Here is a 20,429-nt window from a genome sequence, read left to right as displayed (position 1 = left end):
CTAAGGGCTCGGGGGCTATCTAACCAGGTTATTACTACAATTCAAGTAGAAAGCCAGTTACCTCGGCTGTGTATAATAAATTCTGGAAGAGGTTCCAGATTACATAAATTGCACAAGAAATTTTGGTGTTAATTTTCTCCTGTTACCCTTATGAAAGTAAATAAATTTGGGGCTAAAATGTTTTTTTTTTTTTCTTTCCACATTCCATTAATTCCAGTGAAGCACATGAAGGGTTAATAACCTTTTTGAATGTGGTTTTGAGAAGTTTGGTTTTTAGAATAGTGTAACTTTTTGGTATTTTCTGTCACTAAAGGGTTAATGGTGTTGCAGTCTTTGTGGCCTTTGTAAATATTGATGGACCATGTGACACTTAGATTGCATTTTAGGGGCTTAATAGCAAAAGGGTGAATACATATGCACATACAGGGTTGCCACCAGGAATTTCGGGGGCCCCATACTGGCAACATTTTCAGGCCTCCTTGAGACTCTGCCCAAGCTACACCCCAGCTCTGCCTCCACCCCTCGAACCTTCCACAGTCCCACCGCCCACTCTTGGGGGAAAAACTCCCATTTCCAGGACGTCCCTCCAGACAGCAACATGGAGGTTGTCGTCCTCATCCTTTCATGTACAGGAAATACACGATGTTAAAAGACCCCTCTTACCCACATCCCTCAATATTTTTTTTTTTCTGCCCCTGTAAGGACAGACATGAAAGGAGACATCGGAAGAAGAAACTTCAGGAGAATGATTACCTGATCGGGGTGATCGGGTGGTTTGTCCTCTCCTTCCCCCTGTCAAGAGGTCTGCGGCCATCACCACTCAAAGCCACAAACCAGTGGAGCAGGAGGAACTCCTGGTTCACAAGCCGCTTCCCTCTGATGGGCGACTCTCTAATCCAGCGCTCACTGGCGTGTGCTGACTCTACCGGGCAGACCGCATGGCATGATGGACAGGCGCACATCCGGTGACGTCACTGAGATGGACCGACAACGCTCTTCCAGCTATAGCGTGTGTTCCACGGTGGAACGCAGGTCATCATGAAGGTAATGAAAGCATTGACTTTGTCTGGGGGGCCACACAGTAGACACATCTATACAAGGATGAAAGTAGCAGGCAGAGCAGACATTTAGGACCGCATGGTAATTGTAAGGGATGTGTTGTCTCACTATCTGTGCAGGGTCCGTAGAGTGTCTTTTTCTTGTTGCAAATTTTAAGACAGGGGAACCCCTGCTACATCAGTTCCTGTCCCAAAAGGACTGGTAAGGCCACAGGGAAATCCAAAAGATCCCCCATCTGCAGCATAAAATTGCCAAAGCTTTTGGAAGGCTGTGCCACTAAGATTGTTGGGGATAAACAGCCAACGTTCCTATCAGAAATGAGGTTCAGGCCTCGATCTCTAGCTTCGCTCCTCCACCGACTTCCCAACCAGGTCCACGGGCTAAAAGACCAAGATGGGAGACGGTGTTAATCTCAAAAGAGGAGCCACGATCCCTAAGATCGGATCAGGAGGAAGAGGGAGAGATGATCTCAGAACTCCCAGAAGAGGGTAAAAGATCTCTCTTCTCCTTTGATACTGACGGGCTCCTTTGTGTCATCAGGAATACTATGCAGGTGGAGGAAGTTCAGAAGCCATAGTCAATCCAAGATGAAATGTTTGGGGGTCTGAGATCTCAAAAGCATATGGTGTTTCCAGTAAATAATCATATCTGTCCAATGATCCTGGAAGAATGGGATGTGGATAAACAGCTGGTCATACCCTGTGATTTCAGGGTTCGGTTACACTTCGAGCCTGAGGACATTCAAATTTGGGAAGAAATCCTGAAAATAGATGTACTGGTAGCTAAAGGGGCTAAGAAGACGTCAATTCCGTTTGAAGACTCTTCAAGCCTTTTGGGAGACATCAGCAGCGATAATGAAAACAAACATAGCCGCTACCTCAGTGGCCAGATCCATGTTCTTGTGGATCGGGTAGCAGGAGGACCACTTAAGCAACAAGACATCTACTGTGGACATCTTGACATCCCTCCTGTTAATGAAATTAGCAACAGGGTTTATGACGGATGCATCTACAGAATCTATCACATTCAAGGCTAGGATAATTTCTTATCCAGCCTGCCGAGCCATTTGGAAGAAGACATGGTCAGGAGACAATCCATCCAAAAACATATTTTGCTCCATTCCCTTTTCCCACTTGAGATTATTTGGGACAGTCTTAGACGAGATCTTAGAGAATTCCTCAGATAAAAAGATGGAGTTTTCTGAAGATAGAGCCAGGAAATTTCCCATTCAAAGATCCCGTCGTTCCCAGAGACAGAACTGTAAGGGGAAAGGGAATTCTGGTTGGTGGAACTACCCCAAAGGGGGTAGAGGTAGAGCACCCCTTTTCCGCTCCAGTTCAGGCCCTGGGAGACATTTATGCTAGTTATCTAGGGGGCAGATCAGGCAGTTTGCAGGGAACTGGCAGGACTTAACCCAGGACCAATGGACATTAAAGACCATTTTGTAGAGATATATAATAGAGTTTACACGGCCACTGCCTGAAAGATTTGTAATAAATCCTCACCCTCTAAGAGCTAGTTCACTTATGTGGTCAGGCATAAATAACTAGTAAAATCAGAAGTGATAGTACCAGTCCTCCAGGTAGAGGAAGGTCGCATTCGCTGCTCTAGCCTCTTCACTATCGGCAAACCCTCAGGCGAAGCACGCTCTATAATACCTAAAGGCTTTAAATTACTGGATAAAATTCAAAAGATTCAGGATGGTGTCTATGAAAAAAATGATCCCCCTAATAAACAATGCGGTTATGTGCACATTAGACCTAAAAAGCGCATTTTACAATGTACCGGTACACCCCTGCTGTCAGAAATTTCTAAGGTTTATGGTAAAACTTCAGAACCGGAACGACCACTTCCAGTTTCAGTGTTTTTCCATTTGTTTGGCCTCAGTCCCCTGGGTCTTTACGAAATCAATCGCAGAGATAGTAGCCTATCTAAGAAAAATGGGCATAGTTATGGTCTCCCTTCCTGGATGACTTCTTGCAACTTTTTGCATTTGCGTGCAGTCGGCAGGTAAGTCGACACCGCATGCGGACACATCCTCATACAACGCATGTCCCTGAATAGCCAATGTTAAAGATAGGTACACAGGCGGAAGTAAGCGGAGAGTAAGCGGAGCTTAAGGGAGGAAGTATGCAGCCATACGCAGACAAGCCAAATGCAAGTCTAAGGCTACGTTCACATTTGCGTTGTGCGCCGCAGCGTCGGCGCCGCAGCGCACAACGCAAACAAAAACGCGGCAAAACGCACGCTAAAACGCTGCGTTTTGCGCCGCATGCGTCCTTTTTGGCCGAAAGTTGGACGCAAAAAAAATGCAACTTGATGCGTTTCTTGCGTCCAACGCTTGCGGCCATGCGGCGCAAAACGCAGCACAACGCATGTCCATGCGCCCCCATGTTAAATATAGGGGCGCATGACGCATGCGGCGACGCTGCGGCGCCCGACGCTGCGGCGCTGACCGCAAATGTGAACGTAGCCTAAAACCGGCCTAAGAACTTCCTATTTACCTGCAAGAAAACGGAGAACAATATGAAACAGTATTAAGCTGTTTTTAAGAAACCTCTGTTCGGTCAGAATGTCAATGAAGATCCTAGGTATTTCAACATCTTGCATCACCTGTGTCTGATGGTGCCAATTTAATTCCAGGGATCTGCAGAGGGCTATTCTGTCCTCTTGGGACAGGCGGCAAATAACCCTTGACAGAAATGTAATTATCCCTAGCGGTAACGAAATCTCTGGTTTGGTGAACAATCCCCAAAAATCTCTGGTTGGGTATTCCATGGATTTCTTATCCCTGCGTGACTGTTACCACAGACACAAGCAGAGAGAAATGTGGAGCCCATCTGGAGGGAAAAATATTCCAGGAGATTTGGCCTCCAGAGATCCAGTCCCAGTTTTCAACTTACAGGGAGCTTTAAGCGATATGGGAAGCTCTAAGACGGAACCGACCTTTGCGGGAAAATGGACACACAAAGATTATGACAGACAACATGACAGATGAATCTTTTCTACGCTACCAGCGAGGCCAAAGACATCCTACTTTTCAGGAGATGGCCTCCAGAGTCTTTTCCTGGGCAGAAAGAATAGTTTAATCAATTTCTGCAATTCATGTGGAAGGATCTCTGAACAGGTTGGCGGACTACCTAAGCAGGCAGAAGATCTGGTCTACCAAGTAGAAGTTAAATGGGGAGGTATTCCATCAGTTGGGTCAGCGCTGGGGATTTACTCAAATAGACCTGTTCACAACCAGGAAGAATTCAAAGGTTGGAACGTTCGACTCCCTGAAGCCCATGGACAACTCCAAAGGCATCAATGTTTTAAACCAGGTTTGGAGCAGGACTTTGTCATACGCCTTTTCTCCAGTGGACTTAATACCAATGGTTATCTGGAAGATTCTGGAAGATAGTTTCCTTTTGGCCAAAAAGAAGTTGGTTCCCTCTACTTAAAATCATGGCCTTAGAGGAATCGGTCTTACTTTCCCTGAGAAAGATCTGATTTATCAGTCCAGTTCTTCACCATGACCTAGAGAGACTTCATCTGTCGGCATGGATCCTGAAAGGAACATCCTAACGTCCTGGGGTTTGTCACATCAGCGAGCACAGTAGCCTTGCAGTGCTGTGGTCCTGGGTTCAAATCACACCAAGGACAACAACTGTAATAAGTTTGTATGTTGTCTACGTGTTTGTGTGGGTTTCCTCCACTCCAAAGACCTACTGATAGGGACTTCCTTTAGAGATAGCGATGGTGTCTGTAAAGCGCTTTGAAATTAATGGAGCTCTATAAGTATGCATAATAAACAAGTTCCCTATGAATTATAAAGTTCTGTGGAATATGCTGTTGCTATAGAAATATAAAAAATGTGTATGGTTCACAAAGATTAATATTTTCAATTGCTGTCAGATGGTTGAACGGAATGTTTGCTCGCTTTCCTTATAAATCTGCCGCATCTTGATTTTTACTGTATTTTTGTGTGTGTTTTTTTAGGCAAAATTGTATGAAATGTAGTGTTGTGCATAATGTATTGACATTCGTACATATCAATAAAGTGCATTTATGCCACAGATAATGCAATAAATGAAAAAAAAAAAAAAAAAAAACTGGTGCAGTATACCTCCTAAAATGCACAGCTTCTGAAAAACACCAAGTCCTAATTTACTGTTCCTACCACCTCTGTGGAATTGGGACAGGGAATTCCATAAACCCTTTTTTTTAAATAACTTTTTTGCCTAAAAAATGCGTACATTTAGTATGCAATTAGTAAAGAATGTTGTCTAATTACTAAACAAACGCAACTTGCAAGTAATTAGTGAAATATGCAATACAGACCGGTTCCAATAAGTTGTGCCACTGGGAATCCTACACATTAGGGTTAGCGGAGCACATTCAGGAAAATGCTAGTGGCCAAACGAAAACTGCTGGAGAAAGCTTGATGACTCTTCCTGAGTGAAGCATAAGAACTATAATAACTATTGCAGAACATTTCTCTAGAGATAAACAGTGGCTTTTTGACAAAACCCTTCAGAGGCAAAACACAGAAATTGTGAAATAAGACCTCCGTAGGAGTAAATAGGGAGACAGTTCTCTTGATTTCACTCTCATTGCACCCTCCCCGAGTCCAATATCTTTTGATGTAATAGAATACAAGAGCGCTCTGTTGCACAAATTGGCATGCACAGTCCATACTTTGTCCAGACTGGGACATCTGTGTTGAATTTAGGTTATTTCACTATATAAATAGGCTGTACTGAGATAAACAATATTACCAGTAGTTATCCAGTATATTATATAATACAGTGTATGATGTTTGCACACACAAACGTCTTTGTTATATTGCTATCATGTGGATCTTTAAAGTAATGCATGAAATAATATTAGTTTAAACCTATTTTATGATTTCCGTGTTGCGTTTTGTATTAAAAATCATTAGTAAACACAATTCCACATAATAATATTTAGAAATTTTATATAAAATTGTTTTTGTGTCACTTTTATTGATTTTACATGTGCTTACAAATTATAAAAGGCTATCACACGGCCTCTAATGATTTCTGGGAGTTCAAATGTGGCATCGGTGATTGGACCCTATAATGGGGGGCTTTTTACTATTATCGGTCACGTGCTTATTTTTTATTTTTTTTGCTTTGTTTACATAGTGCCTTCATATTGTGCAGAACTTTACAGACATTATCTTCACTATCCCTATTGGTGCTCACAATCTAAATTCCCTATCAGTATGGTTTTGGAATTTGCAAGGAAACAGGAGAAGAGGAAACTCACGGCCAACATAGGGTGAACTTAAAAATTCACTTGCAGATGTCCTTGGTAGTATATGAACCCAAGACCTAAGAGCTGCAAAAAAAACCTTGCTAACCACTGAACCAACTTATCAACCTATAACTATATGGTAATATAGAGGGCTATTACAAATGCCCCATTTATATAAGACAATTTTTTCTATCATGCACAATTAAAGTATATTAATAAATGGAAGTCTGATCACTTGGGGCCTCCAACAATTGATAGGGGTTATGTCACACTCTGAAATACAAGAGATCACTCCTTAATTGCAATTAAGAAAATGTTTATTGATCTGTCAGCATTTCATATTCCGGGGTATCACACTTTACAAGATGGCCAAAAGTTTGGTCCTCCTGGACCTAGTGTGCTTAATGTTCAGTGGAGAGGCTGATGGCAAACTAGACCAGGTATGTCTTAAATTCTATAAAGGTGGGATCTCATAAGACATAACCACTTTCTCTAGTTGCCTTCCACGACAGCCCAGGAGGTTGTCTCCATAGCCTAATGGGGGACAGGAAGCACAAGAGGTTAAAAACCCCTCCCACCTCCCATTAACCAGTGTCTTTCCTGTTCCCCATTGGGCATGGAGAGGTTCCTGGTGCGCTGCGCGGCCAGCTCTGGCAGTGTACCTTATTCTTGTGCCGGGCACTGGTGGTCGGGCCCCTAGGGCTTCCTCCTCCGTTGTGCTCCCGTCTCCTCCGGATTCTGGGACCGCATTCCCGGTCCTCCTGCGTCCCCTTGCGGGGGTAAAGCGGACCGGTGATCCCCTCCCGGAGGCCTCTCTGAGCTCTCCGGCGTCTCCCCCTCCTGTGCACGCTGTTCGGTGACCTGGAAGTCACATGGCACTTCACTTCCGGGTCGGTGCTCCTGTGTAGGAGCGTTACTATGGTCAGGTTACTGGACCTCCGAACGGCGTGTGAGGCACGCTGCATCCTCGCACGCCTGCCTGGGACTGCGGAGGGGGAGGGGCGGCTAATTGCCAAGCGCTGAGGCAGCATTATTTTCAATATAAGCTGCAGAAGACGTCTCAGGTAAGCCTGCTCAGCATGGATACGTCTTGCCCTGCAGCTGCAGAGCCCAGCGCTGCCCATGCCCCAGTAAGTGTGGCAGGGACGGGTCCCATTTAAAGGTAGATTTTAGTGTACCTTCTCATACTGCTTCCTCTCTCATTTCAGGGAGACAAGCCTGGCCATAAAGCTACTACTAAGCGCAAATGTGCTACTTGTAATGGAAAACTGCCCTTAAAATGGGAGAAAAAATTGTGCCAACCCTGTACGGACAAAATAATCCGGACTGAACATCCTTCACTAATTGAAGAGATACATACATTCCATGGTTAGACAGGAGGTTCAGGCCTCTTTAGCCACGCTTGCACCCCCTCCACCGCCACCACCACCCTCACCTGGTCCATCGCTTCCCAAGAAAAGAAAGATCCAGGAATATTCTGACTCCGAATCTGATGGCTCTTATGCGTCATCCTCAGTTAAATGGGAAGATGTCCTACCGCATAAAACTGCTGAGATTAGAAAATACCTTTTTTCCTCTGAATATATTGAGGAATTGGTGTCTGCGGTGAGGAATACTATGGGTCTAAAGGAGGAACCCGTTCCTCAGTCTATACAGGATGAGTTATTCGGCATACATACTGATAAACAGCCTGGGTTTCCCGTACACAAAAGTATCATTAATATGATCAATAATGAGTGGGAACTTCCTGAGAAACGGCTAACCACCCCGTCAGACTTTTAACACGGGTTTCCTCTGGATGAGAATTCAATTAAATGGAACATTCCAAAAATAGATGTTCAGGTGGCTAGAGTGGCAAAAAAGACTGCCCTGCCGTTCGAAGACTCCTCCCAGTTAATGGATCCCTTAGATAGGAAGATTGAAAGCCTACTCAAAAAATCCTGGGAAACATCCACCTCGGCCCTCAGGTTCAATATTGCATCCACCTGTGTAGCCCGGTCTCTCTCCCGCTGGATGGAGGAATTAGAAAACCACATCTCTCAGGGTACTCCGAGAGATGAGGTGTTGGACTCCTTGCCTATTTTACATGGAGCAACTGGATTTCTTGCAGACGCCTCCCTGGAATCCATCCGTGTAGCCGCCAGATCTTTAGTCCAGACAAATTTGGCCAGAAGAGCTCTCTGGCTAAAGATGTGGAATGGAGATGTCACTTCAAAAATAAAGTTGTGTTCCATTCCCTTTAAGGGTGACTATGTGTTCGGGACCTCATTAGATGACATCCTGGAAAAAGCCACGGACAGGAAAAAGACTCTTCCTGAACAGAGACCTCCCAGGAAGCGTTTTTTTCAGGCTTCCCAGTCCCAGCCCTCCCAGGTTAAGGGTAAAGGAAAATCCGGTAGAAGGAGTTATGCCAAGGGGAAACCCAAAAATATCTTTATTCCCCAGCAACCACAGCAAGAAAAGCAATGACTCCGATCCGGTGGGGGGGAGGCTTTCGAACTTCGTACACAGTTGGCAGAATATCTCCAACAGCCCTTGGGTCATAAATGTTATCCAGCAGGGTCTTCTTATAGAGTTCGAGGCGCCTCCTCCCAGGATCCTAAGAGTCACCTCCCCATCATCTCGGGAGACTCAAAAATTAATGATGTCAGGATTACAAGATCTGATGACCTCGAGAGCCATTTCAATGGTCCTGGTAAACAAGCAGGGAAAAGGGCATTATTCCCATATATTTATGGTAAAAAAGCCTTCCGGACAAGCCCGGATCATAATAAATTTAAAAGCTCTCAACCAATACATCACTTACCGCAAATTCAAAATGGAGTCAGTAAAATCAGCCATCCCTCTGATAGCTCCTCATTCATATATGGCAACAATAGATCTCAAGGATGCCTATTTTCATATCCCGATACATCCTTGTCACAGGAGGTATCTGAGATTTGCGGTTCAGTTGAATCACAAGATTCTACATTTTCAGTACAATGTTCTCCCCTTTGGGATCTCCTCGGCCCCAAGGGTTTTCTCCAGAGTCATGGCGGAAGCTGTATCTCATATCAGAGATCAAGACGTCGCCATAGTACCTTACTTGGACGACCTTCGGTCCTTCCGCCGAAATTCTCAATCAGAGGATTGCCAGAACTCTGAACATCCTACGACTTTTGGGTTGGATACCCAATCTAAAGAAGTCTCATCTATTACCATCAAAAGTGATAATTTTTGGGGGTCCTATTGGACTCAGAAAATCAAAAATCCTTTCTACCAGAAGAGCACCGGAAGAACTTGATATCCAAAGTCCTAGACTTCAAAAAACAAAGGTCCCCTACTCTGCGGACAGCAATGTCTCTTCTGGGGTCGATGACGGCCTGCATACAATCAGTCCAGTGGGCTCAGGCCCATTCCAGAGTTCTTCAGGCACACATCCTGGAAAACTGGAATGGAAATCCAAACTTCCTGAACAGAAGAGGAAGGTAAAAGCCTCGTTAACCTGGTGGGTAATCCAAACAAACCTTCTCAGGGGTGTGGACTGGACACAAAATCCTCTGGTGACAGTACCAACAGATGCCAGTCAAAAAGGCTGGGGTGCGGTTGTGTCGCAGGTCCCATTCCAGGGTCACTGGAATCTGAAAGAAAGCTCCAGTTCTTCCAACCTCAGAGAATTAATGGCAGTGGAGAAGGCCCTTCTAGCCGCCAACAGTCTAATTGTAGGTCAACATGTCAGAGTGTACTCTGACAATATAACGACTGTAGCGCATCTCAAACATCAGGGGAGTCTGAAGTTCAACTACTTGATAGTATCAAGCAGAATTTTTTGCTGGGCAGAGAAACATCTCCTCTCACTATCAGCAATACATCTCAAAGGGTCAGTAAATGTTCAAGCAGATCTCCTAAGTCATCACGATTTACAACCAGGAGAATGGAGCCTGAAGACGGACGTTTTCAGGATGTTGACGAACAGATGGGGCCTTCCCGACATAGATCTCTTAGCATCAAGTCAAAATGCACAGGTTGAAAACTACATCTCTCTAGACCCCAAAGACAAGTCTCAGGGAGTAGACGCCTTTGCTCATACATGGAGATTTCGGCTAGCATACGTATTTCCTCCAATACCGTTGCTTGCAAAGACCCTTTGGAAGATCCGAGACGATCAAGTCCCGACTATCCTGGTACCTCCGGCATGGCCGAAGAGGAGCTGGTGCCACCTCATCAGAGAATTACAAGTGGATGGTCCAGTTTTTCTACAAGCATCAGAGGATCTTCTCCTCCAGGGTCCCTTTTATCATCCGAATCCCCAGAAATTCAAACTAGCAGCCTGGCTATTGAAGCCCAGGTATTAAGAGCTAAAGGTCTTTCAGAATCGGTGATTTCTACTTTACAAAAGTCCAGAAAACCTGTCACCAACGCTATATATTACAAAATTTGGAAAAGGTTCTCCTCGTGGTGTCATCCTCATAATCCTGACCCTTTCCACCCTAATATCTCACAAATATTAGACTTTCTACAAAAAGGGTTGGAGTTGGGGTTAAAGCCGAGTACATTAAAAGTTCAAGTATCAGCCTTGAGTTCTGTCTTTGACCAAGACCTTGCAGGTCATCGATGGATAAAAAGGTTTATGGTCTCAGCATCAAGACATTGTCCAAAACAACAAATCTTTGTACCATCGTGGGACTTAAACATAGTCCTAAAGGGCCTTACGGCTCCTCCTTTTGAGCCATTATCTTCTTGTTCCTCACAGCTCCTGTCCTGCAAAGCTGCCTTCTTAGTTGCCATATCTACTGCAAGACGAGTGGGGGGAAATACAAGCCCTCTCAATTAGAGAACCTTATCTTAGCATAAGGGACGATTCCATTGTGTTCCGACCTGATCCATGTTTTCTTCCAAAGGTGGTGTCAGAGTTTCAGCGATCACAGGACATAGTCCTCCCATCGTTCTGTCACAATCCTACAAATCCGGAAGAGCATAAATTCCATACCTTGATGTACGTCGTATAGTATTACACTATTTGGAACAAACTAAATCCTTCAGAATTGACCAAAATCTTTGTTCATTTATCTGGCCGAAACAAAGGCAAAAAAGTAGCGAAGAATACCATTGCCAACTGGATAAAAAAGGCCATAACTGAAGCGTATCTAGCTCAGAATATCGCAGTTCCTGCGGGCCTAAAGGCTCATTCCACCAGATCTACTTCCGTCTCTTGGGCTGAAAGGGCTGGTGCTTCCACAGAGCAGATTTGCAGGGCTGCGACATGGTCTTCTCTACACACTTTTACTAAGCATTATAGATTGGACTTCTGGTCCAACCGGGATCTAGTCTTTGGCTGGAAAGTTCTTCAGGCTGTGTTCCCTCCCTAAATACAGAATTGGTTGGCATTCCTCCTGGGCTGTCGTGGAAGGCAACTAGAGAAAATAGAATTATTCTTACCGTTCGTTCGGTTTCTAGGAGCCTTCCACGACAGCGTTAATTCCCTCCCGACGTTCTTGGATATATTTTTTCTGAGAACCTAAAAGGTAACCGGTGCTATGGGTTCAGTTGTAAGTCACTGGTTCATGGGAGGTGGGAGGGGTTTTTAACCTCTTGTGCTTCCTGTCCCCCATTAGGGGTATGGAGACAACCTCCTGGGCTGTCGTGGAAGGCTCCTAGAAACCGAATTATCGGTAAGAATAATTCTATTTTTAGCCTGAAATCATAGGTTCTAATCCCAGCATCTTCCATCTCACCAGTTGAAGCTGCCAACAGCCAGACTGCATGGAAACTATAGTAGTATGACATGGCAGCCATTAAGATCAATGGTCCTGATGAGGTACATGGACGGCAGCCCTCTGTGGGATCTGTCTTTCTGTTCTGGTTTCTAAAGGTGGGTCACAAGCATGACTCAAACTCTTTAGATAGAGCTGTTATTTTGTTCTCAATTCACCACCTTGTTCTGTTATGTGTTCCTCCATGCTCCTTGCTGCTGCTTCATGGGGGTTTGCTTTCGGTAATTGATGAGTAGAGATTGTGATAACCAAACCTCAGGTACTTTACCTTGTAATATACCATTCCCCTTTAGTGGAAAGAAAATGTGCTGGTGCCGTCCTACAGTAATAACAGATGACTGTGGTAGGGTTCATTAGATGCACAGAGGAGATCAGGTTGGTAAGAGCCTAATATAAAAAATGTGATAGTCCTCTTTGACAGTGCCTCTAGATAAAGAGCACAAAAAAAATGTTTAGGTTACTTTACACTGCAAAAAGAACTGTGCCCTCTTTTTTCTTAAAGGGAACCTTTCACGTTCATGTATTAGCCCAAAAATCCCGCTCGTGAGGTTACCTTATTGCTCACGGCACCCTTGGGCTTTCAATTGCCACTCGGTGCATAGTGAGTGGCAGCTGCGACCATGCCCCTGGCACTGTCTTGATAGCTGCCTCAGCATTAGAGAAGGCGGTCCATCAGTGCAGTGGCACGGTTAAAGCCGGCGCTCACTATACACTGAGCTGCGAGTGAAGCTGCAGCGGCCGACCAATATGACTGAAAGTCTGAGGCTGTCAGGAGGTAAAAAGATAATTTCCTCCCGGCAACAGGGCTCTCAGTTTAGGCACCAGAAAGCTTCAGAACGCTATTAACCTGAAGATTAACCCCATATCTGCAGGTTAATAGCGGAGTTTTTTTTACATGACCGGTTCCCTTTAATAGTTTATTTTGAAGAGTGCCATTCAAGATTACCCTATTTATTTACAGTGGCATGTAAAACTTTGTACACCCCTGGTCAAAATTCCTGTCATTGTGAACAGTAAAGCAAGTTGAAAATGAAATGATCTCTAAAAGGCCTAAAGTTAAAGATGACACATTTCCTTTGTATTTTAGTTAAACAAATATATATTTTCATCTTTTACATTTTAAAAAGTACAAAAAGGAAAATGGGCCCATGCAAAAGTGTGAGCACTCTGCATGGTTAATACCTAGTAGCACCTTCTTTAGAAAGTATCACTGCTTGTAAACTTTTTTTGTAGCCAGCCAAGAGTATTTAAATTCTTGTTTGCAGGATTTTCATCTGTTCTTCCTTGGGAAATTCTTCCAGTTCTGTGAGATTCCTTGGTCATCTTGCATGCGCTGCTATTTTGAGGTCTAGCCACAGATTTTCAATGATGATCAGATCAGGGGACTGTGAAGGCCATTGTGATGCATGTATGTCTCAGATGCTTTGTTGTTGAGAAATCAACAATTATCACTTTATATAAATAACCTCTTCCAGGCTCTGGGGAGGAAGCTGCCTGGAAGATGGCTTATTTTACATGAAGGGTAATTACTAGTGTGATGTGTAATGGACGCTCTCTGCTCTCCTGATCTCACTGCAGAGTTGTCTGTGATTTTAACTGACCCATCTGTGTGTTCCTCTCAGCTTCAGCTTTGTCAAAGCTCACTGTGCTGATCGAAACGCGTCGCTCTTTCATCAGTCTGATGTTTTTTGTCCTGGAATCCAATGAATAGTAAAACAATCTGGCGCACAGCAAATTCAAATAACTCTATAAGGTCAGTGGGGGTGCATACCAAGTGAACATGTAACGGAGCATGCCAACAAAGAAACAAAGAGAGTCACCATAAGGTATGCACACCAGCCTAAGAGAGATAGATATAGGAAACTTTATTGGTAACAAAGATTAAAAACAATACAAAACAACACTCCACCACATGAGCCCCCACCTGGTGCTGTGTACTCTTTACCTGCTGGTGGGTGCTCTAGTATTATATGCCTATATTTCATTTTAGGTTTATCTTTCTCTGTTTTGTTATTCATTTGATTGTGTAGGTGTGTATTTCGTTTATTGCTATACATTACACAGAGTCGGGCTCATGTGGTGGAGTGTTGTTTTGTATTGTTTTTAATTGTTCTTAATCTTTGTTACCAATAAAGTATATATATATTCTCTATATCTATATCTATCTGCGGCTGGTGTGCATACCTTATAGTGACTTTCTTTGTTGGCATTGTCCTGGAATCCTCAATGGAATTTTATTTTTTTTCGGATAAAGAAGTTTGGAAATTTTATCCCAGGAGCTTGAGGTGAACTTTTTCAGTCTTTACTACTATCTTTAACTTTTAGGCCTTTTAGAGATCATTTCATCTTCAGCTTAGCTGTTCACAATAACAGGGGGTGACCAGGGGTGTTCAAACATTTACATGCCACGGTAGTAGGTAGATGCTCACATTGGCTTGTGTTTTGCACATTGCATGTTTAGGTTTGTTACAGCTCAGTAGGAACAGAATTATCTCTGGTAACATGTTAGGATCTTTCAGAATTTCTTTGTACTAGAGCCAATTGTTCATTTGCAGATACTAGTATATCTTTCTAAATGCATTCTTCATATTGTACATATTAACCAGATGCCTTTTGAAAGCAGTTGGATTTTTTTTTTCTACATTTTTGCCAGCTAAAGTTTTATTATTAGATAAAAGAAGAATCTTCTTAAAATAAATGGCCACATCTTCACTTCCACATTAATGCTCTGATGTTGATGATTGTGCAAGAAAACTTTAAAAAAAAATAAAAAATTGTATTAGACTATCACATTTGTTCAGAGCCTTTGTCAGGCGTGTGGTTGACTATTCTGATATGTATGAAGACAAGTGGCACAATGTGCAGTATATTCAGGTCTGTGGGGTTGGTAAGCTGAACATAATCAAATCTGAATAAAACAATGAAACAGCAAAGGGGTCATGGGATTTTTAACTCTGCTACTCCCCTTTGATTGTTCCTGTTACCTAATGGTGTTTTCGGGACATAAGGCCTCCATGTGCCTAGTAAATTATGGCTACTACTGCCTCCCTTCCCAAGGTTCCTGTTGGTCCACTCAAATGCAATAGTAGAAGCTTCGACAAAAGGTGAAGGCTTGTACTTGGCTGCTATACTTGTTTGAATGATACAGAATATTATCAATCTTAAATACTTTCTTAACCTGGGTTCACATATAATAGATCCGGCTCCGTTTTCAGTACTGATTTTCAAGTACTGATTCGGCGGTTGAACAAAACATTGCAGGAAGCGTTGCGATTCACCCCTGGACTGTTATTTGCTCTTGTTTTGCCCAACAACTGATGCAAATAGAACACTTGTTTCTTCACCAATACATTGAAACCAATAACTGGATCATTATAGAGAGAAAAACTTGACAGGGACAGACGCGTTTCAGACACTGCGGTCATTATTTGTAGTCCATGAAATTTAAAAAATGTTTAATTTATACCTTCCTGTACATTGAAGACACACCCTGTCCTGTCACGTTTAACGTTAGACTATGAAATATAAAGTACAAAAAATACAGGAATACACACGCTTGAAAAACACACGGGTATAGTCAGCAATGCAATATCAGATCCGAACAATAATTTAAGCCAATATTCGATTGCAGAAATGTTTTCTTCAATAGAAATATATTGTCTGATGATGTATATGATGTAAAAAAAAAAAAATATGTAAAAGTAAAAAAAAAAAAATCGTTCACCCTCTGTTCATACTGCTACCTTAGATAGACATTGCTGTGAATCCACAGGAGAAACTCCTACTTGCTGAGACCCTGCAGGTGGAATGGGATGTTTGCACACCTGTGCGATTTTTCGGGGGTAAACTTCTGTTTTAAAAATGGGAAGTTTACCTCTGAAACGTTGCATAGCTGTGCAGGTGGCTTGTTCCTCCTTGAAGTGTCTCAGCATGTAAACTCCTGTGGATTCACAGCAATGTCTATCTTATGCAGCAGTATGCACCGAAAGTATACTTTAAGTATACTTTCAGTATTTATTTTGCTAGATGCAAATTCTGATATTTTGTAAATCCACAGAATATGGTAAGTATCTGGGCAAAAATTTTAAATTCGCCTGTAGCCCCTAATAATGCTGGATACAAGATTAAAATAATTGCACGTCACATGAAATCCATGAATTTCGTTCCTTCCAATCAATTGGTTCAAGAGACTGTAATACATGCTTAGTCTTCTTCCAGATGAGCTGTATATAATTGGAGGAATAAGGGGCTGCAAAATGAAATTGAACTATTCACACAGATTCTCATTTAAAGAGTCAATTCCTACCACGATTACGGTAGGTGGCTGAAATTGTTTTTTATGAAGTTGGGTAGGGAATGAAAAATGGGCACTACAAGTTGCTCAATGTATGAATAATAATAATCCTTTTGATTTTGATAATGCCTAATGACAGGCCATCATTCAGCAATTTTTTTAGGTCACATTGAAAAGATCTTGTAGGATCATTAATTCATCTTGTCAGTGTTAAATTAAATTGATGCAGCTTTATAATAAAACATAAGGAAGTAATGCTGTCAGAAATCAAAATAGACCTAAATAACCCCCCCTCAGGATTCTTTACAAGTTTCATGTTTGTTAGAATTCCAAACAATGGACCAAAAACTGAAGTCTAACCTTGCGTGACATTACACATATAACTTTGTCCAAATTTCAGCAAGATTTATATGACTACAGAACGAATACTGTCTATATGTGGAATGGAAAAGGCTAATACATCCACTCCAAGATCCTTTAAGAAAAAAAAAAAAGTACATTTTAGAACAGGTGCTAACGTCAACTTCTCTGATTTGGACAGCTGAACACAGCGCAGCTCTGTCTGATAGTGGTGGCGACCTGGTACTGCACACCCGCCTCCTAGTCAAATGAATATGGGTGGATGTGCAGTACACTGCCTCGATCAGTAGAAGGAGCAACTCTGTAGCTGAGGACTTACGGACAACACTGAGAACAGTTAATCGGCTGGGCTGCTGGACAACCAACCTCTTTACACAAAACGCATACAAAAAAAATCAGGAGAGCAAGTAGAAAGCATGGGACATTTTTCTTTTCACAACAAGTGATGAGCTGGACAAATGCGAACAATTCTATTGCGAATAATGGAATCAGTTCCTACATAGTTTTCCATTCAGTATTTTAGTTTAATGCTGGATGGAAACTACAATGCAATGTGATTTGTGTATATGTTCATTTTGACCGCTCTGTTTTTTTAAAATCTCTTAAACTAGAGTTTTTTCAAAAAAGGATCATGTGTAACGTCATGCTTGTGGTTCGTGGACCCACTGTGCCACGTTCAGGGCTTACCCTTGGAAGGACGTGGCTAAGCGGCCACCTGGTTTTCGCTAGAGCTCCTGATGGAGATAGCTTTAGGCTGCAGGTGACCGCTTGGTACCACTCGAAAGGCAGTCCCCCATACTGCGACAGCTGACCACAAGGGTCAGAATTGCAGACACGGACTCGCAGTCCATGGCCGGATTGGATACTGATGCAGGTTCACAGTGCGGATCCTGGATCCCGTTCTACCGGAGCGTCTTCAGATTCAGGTAACACGGATATCTGGTTCGGACTAAGTGGGTTCAACAACAGGTTCAGATACTAACAGAATAGGTTCAGATACTAACAGAATAGGTTAAGGGACCTGACAACTAACTAACAGGAATAAACTCAATTTAACACTAAAGAGGGCGTTTTACAGGCACCACGCTAAAAGGCAGTGTGCCTTAAATAGTAGATGCCTCCCAGATATTGGCTGGATGCAGATTCACAGTGCACGCGCTGCCCTTTTTAAGAATTGGGGAGTGCGCTGTCGGGAGACCTGCACCACGTGCTCAGGCCAGGGTATAAGTAAGCTGTACAGGGAACACAGACACCGTTGAGCGGCCCAGGCAGTGAGCATGTCTGCATCCCTGCCGGGAGGAGGGAGAGGGAACATGCAGGGATGCAAGCATTAGCGTTACATGTAAAAGATCTTAACAAATGTAATGTAGGAAAACAGTAACATCAGACTTTCAATCGCTATTGTGCAAGTAAGAGAGAAAAAAAACAAGGGTTAAAAGTCCGTAAAAGATAAAAACCTCAACACCTTTTAGGTTGTTACCTTTTATGGTTTTAGTTTTTATCCAGTTGGTTGCGCCAGAAACTATCCTCATTTTTTTTTTTCCTCTGTCAGCGGCCATCACCAGCAGGTATGGCACCCATTGGTTTCTAATTACAGCAACAGATTCATTCAACAGCTCCAGCCTTCCCCCTCTCCCCTACCTCCTTATCATACCAATAATTAGGCTTCTTGGAACACAAAATGTTTTTTTTAACAACTAAAAATATTAATTCACATAAATGTAAATATGCAGCTAGCAATGCATTTAGTACATCACTGTACAATATTAGCATGTTATCTGATGCTGGTACCATTTAGATCCCTTGGAGATCGGTCACAGGATCATGGCTTCTGTAATAAACCATAACGTTATTGTGCACAAATCACAGAAAAAATTTAAAATTATCATTAAACATGAGTAAAAACTTAAATGGTGTCAGTAAATTAATTGTTTTAGAAGAGATTCCATTAACGGTTCTACATGTGTTGAACACTGCTGCCAAACGACCCAGTTGTTTAAAGGGAACCTGTCACCAGGTTAGGCCGAAATGACATGCAGCCACGGCCTCTCAGGGCTGATAGCAGCATTCTATAATGCTGAATATCTGCCCCCGAACTGACCGGGAACAACTGAAAACTAACTTTTATTGTACTCACCTGTGGGGGCAGTCTGGTCCGAGGGGTGTTTCTCTGTTCCGGCGCTTCCCATCTTCTTGTGATGCCACCGCCCCTGCATAATCCACACGGTCTGCTCGGCATCACGCTCTTGAGCAGGCATACATATCTGCCCTGTTGAGGGCAGAGCAAAGTACTGCAGTGCGCAGGCATCAGGAAAGGTCAGAGGGTGCCAGCGCCTGTGCACTGCAGTACTTTGCTCTGCCCTCAGCAGGGCAGAAAACTACATCTGCGCAGGAGCACGATGTCATGCAGACTGTATGGATGATGCAGGGACACGTCATCCACATGAACCAAGAAGGAGAACGGCATCACAAGAAGATGGGAGGCGCCGGACTAATGAGAGCAACACACTGACACCCCTCGGACTGGACCCCGCAGGTGAGCATAATAAGTTATATTTCTTCTCTTACAGGTCAGGGCAGATATACAGCATTATTGAATGCTATATATCAGCCCAGAAAGGCGGTGGCTGTAACTCGTATCTGCCTAACCTGGTGACAGGTTCCTTTTAATGGTTTGTTTAGACTGTACGATCACAAATAAATGCGCACGGAACGATCGTTAAAAAGCGTTTTAATAATCATTCTGTGTACATAAAATATCATGTTGCACATGTACGGTTTACACAGCATATGTGATATCTGAAGATTTTATTTTGTGTTTAGAAATGATATAGATAAGATGTCTGAATGAGCAAACACTTGGCAGATGATTGAAGCCTAATGTTGCTAAATGTTATGTAATGCACCTAGGATGGAGTGATCATATTATTGCATATACATTAGATGGAAATATACTTGTGACTACACAACAGGACTAGGACTTGGCTATCTTGGTTTCAACTAAGCTAAGCAGCAGTACTCTATATCAAGCAGCAGCTGCAATAGAGAATAAGACTTAAGAGTGTATAAAAAGAGACTCGAATGATTTATTGCCCCTCTATAAATCACTTTCTAAGGCCACTTCTAGAACGTCGATCCAGTTTGGGGCTCTATATTTTTAGAAGGATATTGTGAAGTAAGTCAGTTCAAAGACAGGTAACTAGATTATTACGTCAAATGGAAGGTCTCTCTTACAGTGAGAGGTTAGAAAAATTGGGCTTGTATAGCTGAGAAAAAAAATGTCTCAGAGGTGATCTCATTTATATGTATAAATACTTATGTGGTCAGTACAAAGTAATGGCTCATGATTTATTCCTTCCAAGGACCTTATGAAGGACCAATGGACTTTTGTTACTTGTGGCGGAAAGTAGATTCCAGAAGTTACATTGGAAATGGTTCAATACAGTTAGTCATTGAGAGATGTCCTACAACAAGAGGTAGTAATGGCAAACACTATATCAGCAGTTAAAAAGGGCTGAACCTTTGTCAGGTGTTTGGCGACCTAATGTGAGTTGGGAACGAGCATTCCTAGAAACGTGACAAGGTGAAATAGGACTTGTTTACTTCACAGTCCATCTTTAATAATTTGCTTGGTTTAAAGACATTATCAATTGTACAAAACATATTATGTGACTTCTCAATATTTTTACTTGTGATTTTTA

The 20,429-nt window shown here is 42.8% G+C and overlaps 1 protein-coding gene across 2 annotated transcripts in view; it reads left to right on the top strand.

The window, feature by feature from the left end:
- The window catches only part of LOC143813143 (uncharacterized), a 112,524-nt gene that overhangs the window by 31,301 nt on the left and 60,794 nt on the right, over positions 1 to 20,429 (top strand). The gene's annotated exons all lie outside the window — the stretch shown is intronic.

Source organism: Ranitomeya variabilis, chromosome 1 (genome assembly GCF_051348905.1).
Source record: "Ranitomeya variabilis isolate aRanVar5 chromosome 1, aRanVar5.hap1, whole genome shotgun sequence".
NCBI classification, from domain to species: domain Eukaryota; kingdom Metazoa; phylum Chordata; class Amphibia; order Anura; family Dendrobatidae; genus Ranitomeya; species Ranitomeya variabilis.
The sequence above is the reverse complement of the archived record's forward strand: the minus strand, read 5'-3'. Positions and strand labels throughout refer to the sequence as shown.